At 40.3% G+C, this 14,367-nt stretch overlaps 1 protein-coding gene across 1 annotated transcript in view; it reads left to right on the top strand.

Moving 5' to 3' along the window:
• The window catches only part of CRB1 (crumbs cell polarity complex component 1), a gene marked incomplete at its 5' end in the record, with an annotated part of 145,600 nt that overhangs the window by 36,605 nt on the left and 94,628 nt on the right, over positions 1-14,367 (top strand). The window lies entirely within an intron of this gene.

Raw genomic sequence — 14,367 nt, 5'->3', positions numbered from 1 at the left:
TTTTAGGGAAATAATGATGAAAATACATGGTCTCTTCCCAAAGGGAACTGAAAGAGTATGTGCAAAAAGATGCACAGAAATGTAAGATGATATGATGACTGGCATATTGGAGCCATAAAAAGGCACATTTAGACAAATCAGTAAAGAGGACCTATTTATACTATTTATGCCAGATAGAATTTGTTGGAAATTATAAGAACCCAAACAGCTTGATAAGTTAACATTTTTTAATACAAATGAACATATTACTTCTGAAAATTAAAAAAGGATCTCATGACCTGTGTGCTTGCCCTTGAACCGTCCTGTTCTAACCAACCAAGCTAAATTGGAAACAACTGACTAATGTTTTTAATGTTAACATTTTGTTTCTGTTTATCAGAATATGGTTATGATAATACCTTCAACAAAATTTCAAACCGTCTCATAAGCCAAGTCCAATTTTAATTCTAACTTTCACTCACCAACTCCAATTAGCATTTACTCCAACTAAGAGGAATACCATCCCTGGTTTCTGGAATGCTATCTTGTTGCCTCTGAGGCTGGGATTTTATTCTGCCTCACCCATCTGCTCTCTAGAGAAAGAACTGAAGAGTGCAGCAAGGGATCCTGTCAAGTCTTGGCTTCAAACCTCAGGCACAAATAGTGGGGTTCTTAACAACAAACACCCCGATGAGAGCCACCTGGCAAAGTGACTGCACACAGGGTTGTCGTTCTAAGGTTCATCTGCTTCCAGCTCAGTGTTGCTAAAAATGAAGTGTTCACTGTTCCTTGAAAATTAAATCCTGTCACTTTACCTAAATCCAAATAAAATAGTCATAGGGCCAAACATGGATCATTCAAAGTTTCATGTACTCATGAAGCAATGTGGCATATGGGACCGTCAGTATCTCCTACTTAAAGAGAAATTTTCAATAGAATTTGTTCATTTGCTGACTTCACATTTTAGGCTCATTGTTCTTAGAGATGCACTTTTTTTTCTTACCTACAATTTCAAGTTTGAGAATACAGTTCCCAAATAACTTGAACAGATATTTAACACACATGTAAAACTATAACTCTTAGAGATCAAACTTTGTTTCAATCCTTATTTACATAATAAAATATTTATTAATTTTTTAATAGATTCATCTAATTCATTTACCTTTGCCTTTACTATCCATATTAATTTCTATAAACAAAACTATTCATGGTGTATATGAGCACATTTCTGCTTGTATTACTTTTGATCTTATTATGTTAGCTACAATAGTCAGAACAGGTATATCCCTTCTTATCTGTAGATTATTTTTGAAAATCATGTTGAGTGCTTATTACTCCTATCTACAAAGGTATCATAGGTAGTAGGGAAATGTAATGTGATTTGGAAAAGCGAATACAGACTAAAACAGAGATAGATATGTTTGTGAGACCTTTACGACAGAGATAGATAACCACGGGGTCAAGGGCTATAGCTACTTTATCGGGTTAGCATTCTTTTGTTGACTTGAAGTCACACAAGCCAGGAAAAAGCTCTTGAAACAGCAGACAGATGCCAGCTCTCCAATTCAAGTCTGCTTACCAACAAACATTAGAAAAAATAATTCATTTTCTGAAACAAAAGAATAAAAACATAATAAATTTTTCACCACAAAATTCATAATTAAATTTTCAATATTCCACATTGTTATACCAAAGGTGCTGCCCTTGCAACGTAGAAGACTAGGATTCCATTTTCATGTGAGAAATGGGGGCCACCCTCATTTAAAAGAGGTTTAAGGAAAGTAAAATTTACTGATAATACCCAAGTGTTGGTTAGAAAAAGGAGGTGAAAAAAATATTCAGAGAAGAGGTTGGGGATACTGGGAGCTGTGCTTACAGCAGACCGTACTGCAAATCCTCATATGACACGGCCGACTGTGTGTTTATTGCTCACGAGGATGCCCTTCTTGACAGATCATGTCTTTTTCTAACTGCCCGAGATTCCAAAAGTTTTCTTTCAGCACGTTAATCATCAGGAAGAATAATATTAGTGACCTCCACCTGACCTAATCAGTCACTATAGCTCTTTTACCAGGCCCACTGCTCTGGTTGTTCATTGAGATAGTCTGTCTCCTGACATTGACACAGAAGACACCTCAGAAGTACCTCCTTCCCTTTGCATCTCCTCTCCAACCACCACAAGTCTAGAATTTTACTTCAGCCCTGAGCAACGCAGGTGCCCGTACAAGGAAAAGTATCCAAAAACCATAGATCAGACAATTATCTTACTGAATACCTCTTTTAAAGGAGGTTTATGATACATGCTCTTGGCAGATATCACCCCTCCTTCTGCAGCGACCCTCCTCACCTGTCCCTAGTCGGTACTTAAGCAATGATTCCTGAAGGGGCTATAATCAGAACTGATCATGAAGTCCACCAGAAACAACCTCACTATGATTTACCAGTCTGCTTACCTCAGTCACCACAGAGGTCACAGCGTCCCAGGTCACCCGTCAAGCCCTGCTCTCTTATCCCAAAATCCTCTCTACATTCCCTAATTTCATACAATTTCCCATCCCTTTCTGAACTTCCCACTATATACTGAAGATCTCAAGCTTTGTCGTAAACCCAATTACTAATATCCTGAACTTCTTTTCTGAACATTCTCTCCACGTCCTTGCATAAGCTAAAACCTAGCTATATTTTCAGGACACTATTTCTTCTGCAACCTTCTCAAATGGTGGCTGTCTTTTATTCTTTTTCAAACCCAATATTCAGCTGGTCCCTAAGGTAAACTAAATGTCCTTCTCACTTCATTGCCACATCTAGGCAAGTAGGTCTCCTTCATCCAACATGCCAGCTTGTTTTGAATCACGTGTCTTAGAATAGCGCTGCCCTCTACCTCTCCTTGCTGCAGTGCTCTTCCTACCTCCTGAGACCTTCCTCTCAGTCACTGATATCTTAATATCTTGTTCCTGTCACCATTCTTGGGATTTCAGCACCCATGCAGACAATCCATGGAACCCACTGCCTCCTGTCATTTGACCTCCTTACTTCCAGTGACTGTGACCACCACCTCACTATTTCTACCCACTCCTTTGGTCACAACTTAGACTTTGTCATCACCAATAACCTACCTAAAAATCTCACTTTGGGTCATTCTGTTCTCTGACCAGGACCTCTGTTTTTCCAGTTCACCTTTTTATTGTCTTGACCACTTTTTCTACTCACTGCCTTCCTTAGCTTCTGTGTCAGCTAAGATCCCACGATACAGCATTGTAAGTATCCCCTTGCATATACCCTCAGCTCCCTGATTCTGTCTCTCTCCATTGTACTTGCCTGAAAAAAGTACGATTATGGTTAAACCTAACCCTCCACCTTCTCTACACCTACAGGCAATTCAAATATGTCTGGAGAAAAACTCACACATGACACATTGAACTGGTGAGTGTCACTTTAAATTTATGACTCCGAATCTTAAGGGGGCCTTTAGCACTAGACGACAATCCTTTTAGAGCTCTACTTCCTAAGATAAACTTTTTATATACTTTTATTTCTTCATACTTCCAATACTTCCTCCCTCTTTGCCACTTTAAGTTGATTATCAGGTTTCTAATTTTGCTCAGGGAAAAGAACTACCTTATTTTCCCTCCACCAAACCTATTGCCAAATCTGAAATTGGATTTTATCCATCTTACAAGCTCATGAGTTGTACTGTTTTAGTGCTTTGTGGATGCTGGCAGAAGACTTAAGACTTCTGGATCGGGAAAAAGGCACAGCAAGCAGCATGAGCACCATGTTTATATCAATTGCTCCTGCACCCAGCTCCTATGAGGTTGACACTATCTGGGCCCAGATGAGCACTGCACAGGCATATTTGTGTCACAACTGATGAACATTAAGTTAGGAGATTCAGTGATTTTATGTCAAGCAGTAAGAAGCCTGCTCTGTGTCCCAGGGGAGACATTAGTTCATTCCTCAATCAAAGTTGTTTGCTTCAAAACCAACCTGAGGAAATGGCCAGGATAAAAAGTAGTCATGGCCTTGCGTACTTGGCATCCCCAGCAAGGACCTACAAGAACGCGTGGGGCCCGTGATGGATTGCCTCTTCCAGCGATAGGCCCTACCTGTTCTTGGCTGTACTCAAATTTTCATATGAATACGCCACTGCATTGGCCACCCTGCTTAATCTGACTGGCAGAGACTGGCACCAAATCTGTTCAATTTGTCTCATACGGCATCTAGTTAAATATACTATCAAGAGGACTCTTTGCAGCAGACCTCCCTGGGCTCTTAGACTTAGCCAACTGTGAATAAGTCTCAGGGGCACCTGTAGGTCTTCTTTCAGATGGCCAGAGTGTAGTCTGAAGCCAGTCTATTATCCATTGTGACCCATGCAAGGGAGTTTGGATTGGCCTTCTAATCTCTGATTCCACTATCAATAATCATGGGAGCAACAGGTGAGCAAGCCTAACCCCCAAAGGAGAGACATTCTCCCACATACAAGCATATAACACAAAGAAACACACTTCACTCCAGTTCAGAATTTGTTGTTAAACTTGATTTTAGATCATTGTTACATTGGTTTGATTAATTTGGTACACTGAGCAGTGTCACTGAATAATTGCAGCTTTGACTCCCATGTATGGCAACACAAAAGCTGCTTGGGAAGGATGTGAATTTATACCATCAAGGTTGAAAGAAGGCCGTGCAGTCTGTCTGTTTGTACACATTCGGGGTTGAGGAAGGGGCAGTTCAGAAGCTGCCATTCATGGTGGCAGGCATGGCAGAACAGTTTAGGACCAGCCAAGTCCATAAGAGTTTTTCTGTTTTTATAGCATGTGGACAGGAATGACAAATCTTGCCATGACTTTAAATTGTCAGCTGCAGCTGCTGCTAGATTCAGCTAGACCATGTGATTGTGGCCAGTCTTCACCGCTGAATCTAAGGGGTGAGATGACTGTAGTTGCCCCACCTCCCCTGAAACTCTTGGGGTCTAAAGTCTTCTTCCCTTAGGTGCCGGGGTTGCTTCCTCCACGGCCCTGAGACTGCTGTGTCCCATCCCAGCAACTACAACTTAATTTTTTCTCCAATCATCTGCTTGTACCAATACCTTTCAGCCAGAGGTCAGATGTGGATGGAAAAGGTCATTTGAAAAAATATTTACAGAGATCCATCATATTTTTCACCTTAGTGCAGTTGGGTCACTGTCAGAACACTTGGCGAGCAGTATAGTCAACCAATTGGTCATTGTCTGTACGATCTAGGACCATATTAATTCAATAAAAGAATCTAGGTAGCTGAATCAGTGTTAAGTTTGAATCTCTCCGTCTCCCCATTAGGTAGGGCTGGCACTCAGCGTGTGTACAAATCAAGCTGCCGAGGGGTTTTGTTAGGGAAAAGAAGGAAGTTTCAGGCCCATGAATGATCGAGGCAGAATTATGAATTTTAAAAATAGGTTTATAGAACGTTTCCCCTCTTTTATCCTGATCAGTACCCAGGAGGTGACCAATAGGAGATAAGTCTTTTCCAGCAATGGCCATGTTTAATGCCCGGACTGCCTTAATAAAGTGTGAAGGAGGTAGAGTCAGAAATCTTTGGGGATTGATCTTTTAAAAGTCTATTCCACATCTCAATGATACCAGCAGCCTTATCGGGGAATGATAAGAGGGCGTGGAACGTCCATTGAATATTTTGACTATCGGCCCATCATCAGGTGGCCTTCGTGAGAAAAAAAAAAACACACTGTTGTCAGATTGCAGGCAGCCTGGAAAGTTGAAAACAAGAGTCAGCTGGTCAGACTGAAACAACAGCATAAACTGAAAATGTGTCGGCAGTAGGAGGCCACCAGCGGTAGTCCCCAGAAGGAGTCAGAGATCCAATGCAGTCAATTTTCTAGAAGTGGGCAGCGTGGCCACCTTTGCTGCCAGATAGTCAGGCCAGTTTGGGCAGAACCTCAAGTCTGGCATGCAATGGTGGCTTCTAGATCAGAAACATGCAGTCCTTTGCTGTAGTCCATGATAGTGGGTATGTTTGCTGATATGAGGATGGATCCAGGTCGTGATGGCAGCCACTGTGGCTCAGCCTTGATAATCAGCTGTATTCTAGTTGGTTTCATTAGACAATGGGCCCTTACCATGGTCAGCTGTGTGACTGAACCAGGCTTTCTGATTGGAAGTTGAAATTTGCTGCTGTCGTTCACGGCCTCAAAGAGGAGTATCTTTTACCTGCCATTCTGGTGGTCTTCCAAGTGGCAGACCATATGTCTAGATCATTGGTGATAGTCCTAATATAAATCTAGTACAAATATAAAATGCCTGCTTCTTAGGACTGTTGTCTAAGGCTAGGAGGACCAGCTTCCAATTCAGCCCATTGTGCAGACTGACCCTTGCCTCCGTCAGTCTTCTAGAATGTCAGGGCTGTGTAACTGACACTGCTCAACGAATATCATCAGCTTTCACTTAGCCTAACCTCAGTGAGCCAGGCCCAGGAGTTGAGAGGAACCCCTGTGAATCAGGGGCCCCACTGAGTAAGTGGTTTTGCTCAAGGCAACTGAGTGGAAAAAAAGATTCATTCAAAAGGGTAGCCACCACTTTTTCACGTAAAGCTGAAATGCTGCTAAGAGTAGGTCAGTTGTCATCTTAAATGTACCATTTCCATTTGGCTGACAAAGCCTAATGGTCCCTTTCCTTGCTAGTGTTTAAGTCCAAGTTGAGCACCCCAAAATCAGTGTATCATGTCAGAGAGCTATAAGACATCATAGTTTGTTTGTTTTTAGAGGAGTGTACTTCATGGCTGGTAAACCAAGGCAGGTAGCACTGTTATATTGAGAAATTACCCCTGTCAATTCTCTAGCATCCATTAAGTTTTTATCAAAAGCTATCATTTTCCTTTCTCTTCCTCAGATTCTCTATTATTTCTACTGGACCAGCCAGAAGGGTAAAATACATGTGGCAAACTCCACATGGGAGAATTCCCTCTGACATATGACCCATTATTTACCTTATGCTTACAAGGGTACTTCGAAAAGTTCATGGGGAAATAGAATTAAAAGATAATATGAATCTTTTCATGGACTTTAGGAAGTACCTTATACAGATGTGGAAGACACAATTGTGTGCTAATTCAGCCCAGAGACCCCACTCATAAGGTCACTTAAACTTTCCTTTCTTAGTATAAGCCCCATCCAAACTCCATCCGTTGAATTTGGACACATTTTTACCTCAGGAACTAAGGAATTTAACCCATGTGTGTATTAGGGTTTAGAGCAACAGCTACCAGAAAGCCACACTGTCCCCCAGCTGGGAGTGCAGGCAGTTCAGTGGTGGGGTGATTAGCCCATGAGGGGAACAGTGGGGGACGACAAGAATGCTATTTATTCCCCTCCATCCTCACTGTAGGGCTGATGTTCAAGTGCCAGAGCTGCCTCTTCCCTCCTCTGTCTCCCGATGTCCTGTGAGCACCCCAGTGCATGCCACTTGCTCTGTACTCCCCAGGCAAGAGCAGCTCCATATCTGGGTAAGCCGGTGACTTGAGGTCCCAAATCGACAGGGCTGCTTCTCCTTATAAGCTAATGAGTTAGCCTGTTATTGTTTCATGGATGCTGGCAGGAGACACAAAACCCTTGAGTCAGAGACAAAGGGCTTTATTACTTACAGCACAGCAGGCCGCGTGAGAGCGTCATGCTTAGACAGGTTCCCCTAGCGTGCAAGTTTTACTGGAGTGGCTTGAAATGGGCTCAGATGACTGGTGTGAATGTGGTGGTTTTGCATCGCTGCTGAGGAACAATATCTTGAGGAGTCTGATGTTTTCATAGCAGGAACTAAGCCGACCTGCTTTTTGATCCACGTGGAGATGTAACCTCATCCCTCAAAATTGCTTGCTGCAAAAACCAACCCTGAGAAACCACCTGGATAAAGAGTGCTTAGGGTCTCCCATTCTTGGGGCACCCAACAAGAATTTGCAGGGTGCTTAGAGCCCGTGGCAGATTGGCTCTCCCAACACTTCTTATTTACATGTCACTTATTTACCTGACACCTCCCACCACCTACCCATGTTTGCCCTACTTTTCTATTACAATCCTCCCACCCAAAGACCTCAGCTTGTGTGTTGGATCCTGTTTCTTCTCAGTGACTAAAGGACTTGTCTTTAGCAATTATTCTTTCTAGATCTTGCATCATTCACTTTCCACTCTATTCTAAATCATTTGTATCAGCTTGTTTATCTCCCATCTGACAAAAATGCTCCCTAGAATATGTACAGCCCTCCAGATATCACCTACTTTTCTATTCCAGCGTCCTCCAAAGAGATGTCTATGCTTTCGCTACCTTCTCACTTCCCATTAACCCTCTTCAATCAGGGTATCACTGCTGCAGTGACGACTTCTCGACAATTTTCATTTGGCCATTCGAAGCTTAATTTTCAGCCTCATCTTATTTGACTTCTCAGTATGATTTTACAGTTACTCTCTCTCACCTTCTGGATGCAATTTCTTTACTTAGATTCTGCCTCCTCTCCTTGCTTCCCACTGTCAGCTTATCCTCTGTGTTCCAGTCTCCAAATGCTGGAGTCCCCTAGCATTTCGTCCTTTGGATATTGTTTTTCTATCTGCACTGTCTCCCTATGAAATGTTGCGTAATCTCTTGACTTTAAATTTTGTATAATGTTTACAGCATCTAAATTTTCATCTCCAGCCTTAGCTTCTCTCCTGAACTTCCCTTAACATTTCCATGTACGTGACAAGATGATTTCCAAACAAATCTCAAACAAAATTTTCTATTTTCTACCTCCATGAATTCCAAAACAAAAAAATAAGGCAAAGCAAACAAACAGAAAGAAAATAAAACACACACACACACACAAACACAAAACAACAATAGTGACAAAAACACTTCTTCTCCCCCATCTCGGTGAAAGTAACAGCATATTCACCAAGTCAGGCCATAAGCTTAAAAGTCATATTTGATTTCTCTGTTTCTTTCATATCCCACATCTGATTCATCTACAAATTTTGTTGACTTCTCCTTCAAGACATATTCCAAGAATGACCAATCATGCCTCCCATCTCTGCCATTTCTACCCTAGACCAAGCCAATGCCGTGTCTCACCTTGACCACTGCAATAATGTCACTTTTTTGGTGTACTTCCATGCTTTCCTCCCTACGTCAGTTCTCAACACAGCTATTGGAGTAACTTTTAAGGTGCGTTGTTGGATCATATGAGTCTTCCATTCAAATAGTCCAATGGTTCACATCACACTTTGACTAAAACCCATACTCTTTAACATGTTCTACAAGCCCTTATAGGATCTGCCCTCGGCCGTCCCCTCCAAACTCACTTTCTGACTCCACTCTCTTTACTCTAGCTACACTGGGTTTTCGAAGTTACTCGATTAGGCCAAACTCATTTCTGCTTACGGGGCTTTACATTTGCTTTTCCCTTTGCCTGAAAGACTCCAGCTCTCGCATAGTGGTTCCTTTGCCTCTTTTAGATCTTTGTTCAAATGCCACTTTTCCAGAAAGGTTTTTCTGGACCTCCCTAAATAAAATGCCACCTCTCTCTACACCCAAACATATGCATACACATACTCTATTTTCTTCCCCTAATTAATTTCTACACATTATTTATCACAACTTGATCTTATACAAACACACACACACACACACACACACACACACACACCCCAGTAGTTTATTTTTTAGCTCCCCTCTCCCATCCCTGTCTAGAATTGTTCGTCATAAAAGAAACTTTGAACATCTTATTGACTACTGTAGCTTCAGGGCTATGCCTAGCCCATAATAGGAGGCCCAACAAATATTTGTTGAAAATAAAAATGTTGAAATCACTCAACTGAAGCTTTAGTCAGATCTCAGGACTCTCTGTGGCAAGTATTGATTATCAACCCTCATGTCAGGTAGAGTTCTGCCCTTAGCAGCTAAAAACTTTAATGCACCTTAGGAAGATTCCTTCATTCTCCTAAACTAGATGTACTTAGTCTAGGCTCAGAATTCTTACTCCAATTATAGGCTACACCAATTTTGATAAATTAAGTTTTCCATGCCAGTTGACATATCATAATTTGAAAAATGTGTTTTCCTTATTTCTCATTGATCTTTAGTTTTCAGGAGAATCTAACACCTTATTTTTTAAGTTTCTCAGTTCCAGTTTCTTCCTAACAAGAATTTAAAGATTTACAAAGAAAAACTCAAATGTGTTATAACAGCTTATATTTTTATGAGAAAGCCTTTAGTTAAAAATGAGATTCTTCAAAATTTCTAGGATCCTTTGTTATGATTTCATGATTTCCTTCTTTTAGTGGGTCATACCAAATCTGGAGGAGTTACTATGGGGAATGTGATTAGAGTTATTTGTGCAAAAGGCACTTCATAGCTTAAGGTAAAGTTGGCCAGCTCCATGCCTGCTGCTGTCCTCTGGCACTATCTTTGAGTAAAATGTGTATTCTTAGTTCATTGGTTTGTGGACAAAAGTAATTTTACCAGTTAGATGTTTTAGTAGAGCTGCCCTTGTCAAGTTAGATTCTCAAGGCAGAGCCACAAGGTTTTGTTGCATATAATAATGGGTTTTGGTCGTTTTTTCCCATTTTGATTTCCTGGTTAATCTCTCATAGTGTGTGGGAAAAAAAGGGAGAGTGGTGGATAGGATAAGGCTATGGGTGGGTAAGCCTTTTCTGGCACATGTGAAACCATCGATGCTTTCCAAGCACCACACTATGATGCAGATGCTAGCCAGTTGTTTAAGATTTTTCCAATTCAATCAGGCAAAATTCCCTGCTCTCCACAAAGAAGTTAATTTTCCTTTAAACTGGATTCACAGTGTAGATCAAGATGTATTTATTATCGAATTTTTTCAGGTAGTTATGTTGCTGTCTTACAGATACAGATCAATCTAATTTATTCCCATCTTTCTCCATTTTTTCCCTTTCACTCACTCGCTCACTTTTGCTTGCTCTTTCTTTTAATTATAATGGCTTTAATAAATCCATTACATGAAGGATTCTCAGATCCAAAACTCTATTAACCTTTCCTAGCAAAAGAGGAACTAGACTCAATTTTGATGCCTCTGAGATGCAGCTGTGTAAATTTCAGGCTCATTTTCAACTCATTCTATTATAGTCTAACCCCAACAAGGAAGAGGGTCTGAATGAAACATTTCATAAGTGTCACCAATAACACTACTACTGAAGCTGTACATACTTATCACCTTCATCAATGAGTTTTCTCCAAAATTAGCCATCTCAAAATAGCAGTTTACCTTCAACTGATAAAACTGCAGTAATAAGATAGGGTGATTCCTCATTCTTTCTTTCTTTCTTTCTTTCTTTTTTTTTTGTGAACGTTTTATTGGAATATCACACTGTAGGGAAAGTAAATATAAATGGTCAGGGTGCCTTAAGGGGTTTGGAGTCTTGCCGAGCATTTGATGTAAATATGCACGTGTGTACAGGTGTTTCTTGGTTATTGTCTATTGTAATTGCGTATGTGCACCCAGTTATCTTGGGTTCTCGAACTTAAGTATAAAGGGCGAGTGGCTCTGATCCTCACTGCCCTCGGTATGCCCTGAGAGGCCACCAGGGCAGCTGCTGCTAGCTACCTGAGCTTGCATCTGAATAAAACCTATTAATTTTTTACCCACAGCTCCCAGGATCTTTTTCTATTAACTAGCTTGTGGACCTGCAGGTGAGGAGTTTGTGACCCAGTCTGTACAATGGGTTTGTAGGATCTGTGAGCCTTAGCCCTAGCAATAAACACACACACACACAGAAGAGTGTACATATTATACATCATAGCTCAATAAATTTATTGTAAAGGGAACACACTCATTCATCACATATCCAGATCAAGATAATGATTAAATACATGCTATTGGGTCATATGGTAGTTCTATCTGTAGTTGTTTGAGAAACCTCCGGATTGTTTTACATCATGTTGAAGGGATACCTGCACTCCCATGTTCATTGCAGCTCTATTTACAAGAGCCAAAATATGGAACCAACCTAAGTGTCCATAGACAGACAACTGAATAAGGAAAATGTAGTATATATACACAATGGAATATTACTCAGCCATAAAATGAATGAGATTCTGCCATTTGCGGCAACATGGATGAATCTGGAGAAAATTATGTTAAGTGAAATAAACCAGATAAAGAAACAGAAACACTGCATGTTCTCACTCATATATGGCTGCTAGGAAGGAAGGAAGGGAAGAAGGAAGGAATGAAGGAAAGAAAGAAAGGAAAGACCACAATAATATGTTGAATTTCCAGAAGGAGAGAACAAACCTAAGGAAACTAGAGATGGGGGTAGGGAGAGAGGGGGTTTGGGAAGTGATAGGTCAGGTAAGGGGCATGAAGAAATAGCACAATTTATAAGAAGGAATATGCTAATAATAAATTTTAAAAATTAAGTAAAAAATGCATGCTACTTCATTTTGAAGGAGGCAGCTGTTACTGGTGTAAGTAGTAATAGAGGCAAAATTCAGTTCAATAGAACAATGATTTTCAAATAATTAAAACTGTCTACAAATGGGACAAGCATTCTTGCAAAGAAGAAAGATTCTGTGTAATTAAAATAGTCTGTGGGTAGGAAAGATGAGTCCTACATTGACTGGTCGATTGGAGTGAGTGACTTCTTTGTTCTTTCCAACCAAGGATGTATGTAAAACAAACTCCGTAGGTCAGTGTCCTAATGGTTAGCATCAAGGCAATTATAAACACACTTGCGAAATTCTGTTTTCTAATTATCGGTGAAGATGATACCAGATTCTTGAAAATGATTTTTCAAGCTCGTTCAGTAAATACACTAAAAGAATGATGGAATGGATTTTTTTTGTTTTTCTTACTTAGGATATCTCATTATAAGTTAAGGATACTATCAGTTAAGTCTGGGATGAAAGGCTAGAATAAGTTTCATAAAATGGAAGATTGACATGTAAGCCTATTTTTTACCCTGTGTGAAATTCAGCAAATAGTAACATTATTACACCTCTTCCTATCAATACTAACATAATTTTATTTTAGCACAAAGATGTGGCCTAGATGATGACTATAACAAAAATTTTATAACAATGTGCCCCAAATTCAACAACAGAATTAAGATTTTATCTTGGTGCACTTTTTCACGAGGAAGTTTTTTTCTTTCATATTCTTTCATGTGTGATCATCTCACTTTGTGATTTAAATGTTTTAATTGCTTCAATGATTTAGTAAATAGGAAGAAAAGGCAAATAAATTTTTTAATTGTCTAATTTTCTACTTCATACATGGGTTCTATAGAGCCCAACGTGATTAAATTGAGAGCAGCATTCCTTTTGAGCCATCTGTGAGACAAATATTCTAGAATATCATCAAAAAGTCTGGCAAAGAGAGTCAGTTTTGGGGTTGGAGTTTAAACAGAGGCCAAGGCCTAGAATTTATCTATTTCTTTGAGTGAGTTTTAACACCATTGACCTGGCCACACTCCAACAGCATTCATTATATCTTGCCTGTCTCAATCGCCCTTGAAATTTTAATAAGGCTCTATATTTCTTGTCTTAACCCCCTTTCATACTACTGCTTGGAGTAGCCATCCAGCTGTGGTCATTCCCTTAAGAAGCAGCTAGTTTATCTAGCAGCTCGGGGCATCCCCATATCTTTTATTCGCCCACAGAAGCAGGAAGAAACTCAGTGAATTTGTTCCAGTGGAAAGATTTGAACAGCTTAGACAAGTAGGTAAGAAAATCCAAATAAGATAATCCAATTTTTTTAGCACTTCTCATAGTGAATTCATTAGGAAAAATGATGGAAGCCAGCACCCAGCTGCGCACTTAACTCAACCATAGTTAAATTTTGTAAAGCCCCAAAAGGTAAAGTGCTACAAGAAATAAAAATGCTGGGAAGCATTGCACCAAGATACTTTCCAGATCATCTGAAGCCATTTTTGCCTTTGAGTTCTCACGGTTGGCTCTCGCATGCTTTGGTGCCTCCTGTGTGAGCACTGCAGCAGGCTCAGTTACACAGCGCAGCCCTGCAGCACTGACAGGGCTCGGATCCAGTGCAAGTGTGTGTCTGGCCTATCTCTTCTCGTTGACCTTGTCCTTGATGGTGAGAACTTTTTTTTTAGCACATAAAGCATGTCCCTAAAAGCAGCAGGAAAAGGGAAGAGATTCCTCAGCTCCTTCCTGTTTCTAGTAAAGGATTTGTTTCCTTTCATGACCCCATTATCTCATCTGACAACTATTCCCATTTGAATTATTACTCAGAGATCCTGAGAAATCATTAATTAATATCATCTTTGTGACTGTTCATCTAAGCAATACCTCTCTAGGACCTTGAGCCTACTTCTATTAAATGGGTCCTTCATTCCAGTTTATTCTAATTATCCCCCTTTTAATATTTTAGCCTATTCAGGCG

Source organism: Cynocephalus volans, chromosome 11 (genome assembly GCF_027409185.1).
Source record: "Cynocephalus volans isolate mCynVol1 chromosome 11, mCynVol1.pri, whole genome shotgun sequence".
Lineage (NCBI taxonomy): Eukaryota > Metazoa > Chordata > Mammalia > Dermoptera > Cynocephalidae > Cynocephalus > Cynocephalus volans.
Note: the sequence above shows the minus strand (reverse complement) of the source record. Positions and strands in the feature narration are given on the sequence as shown.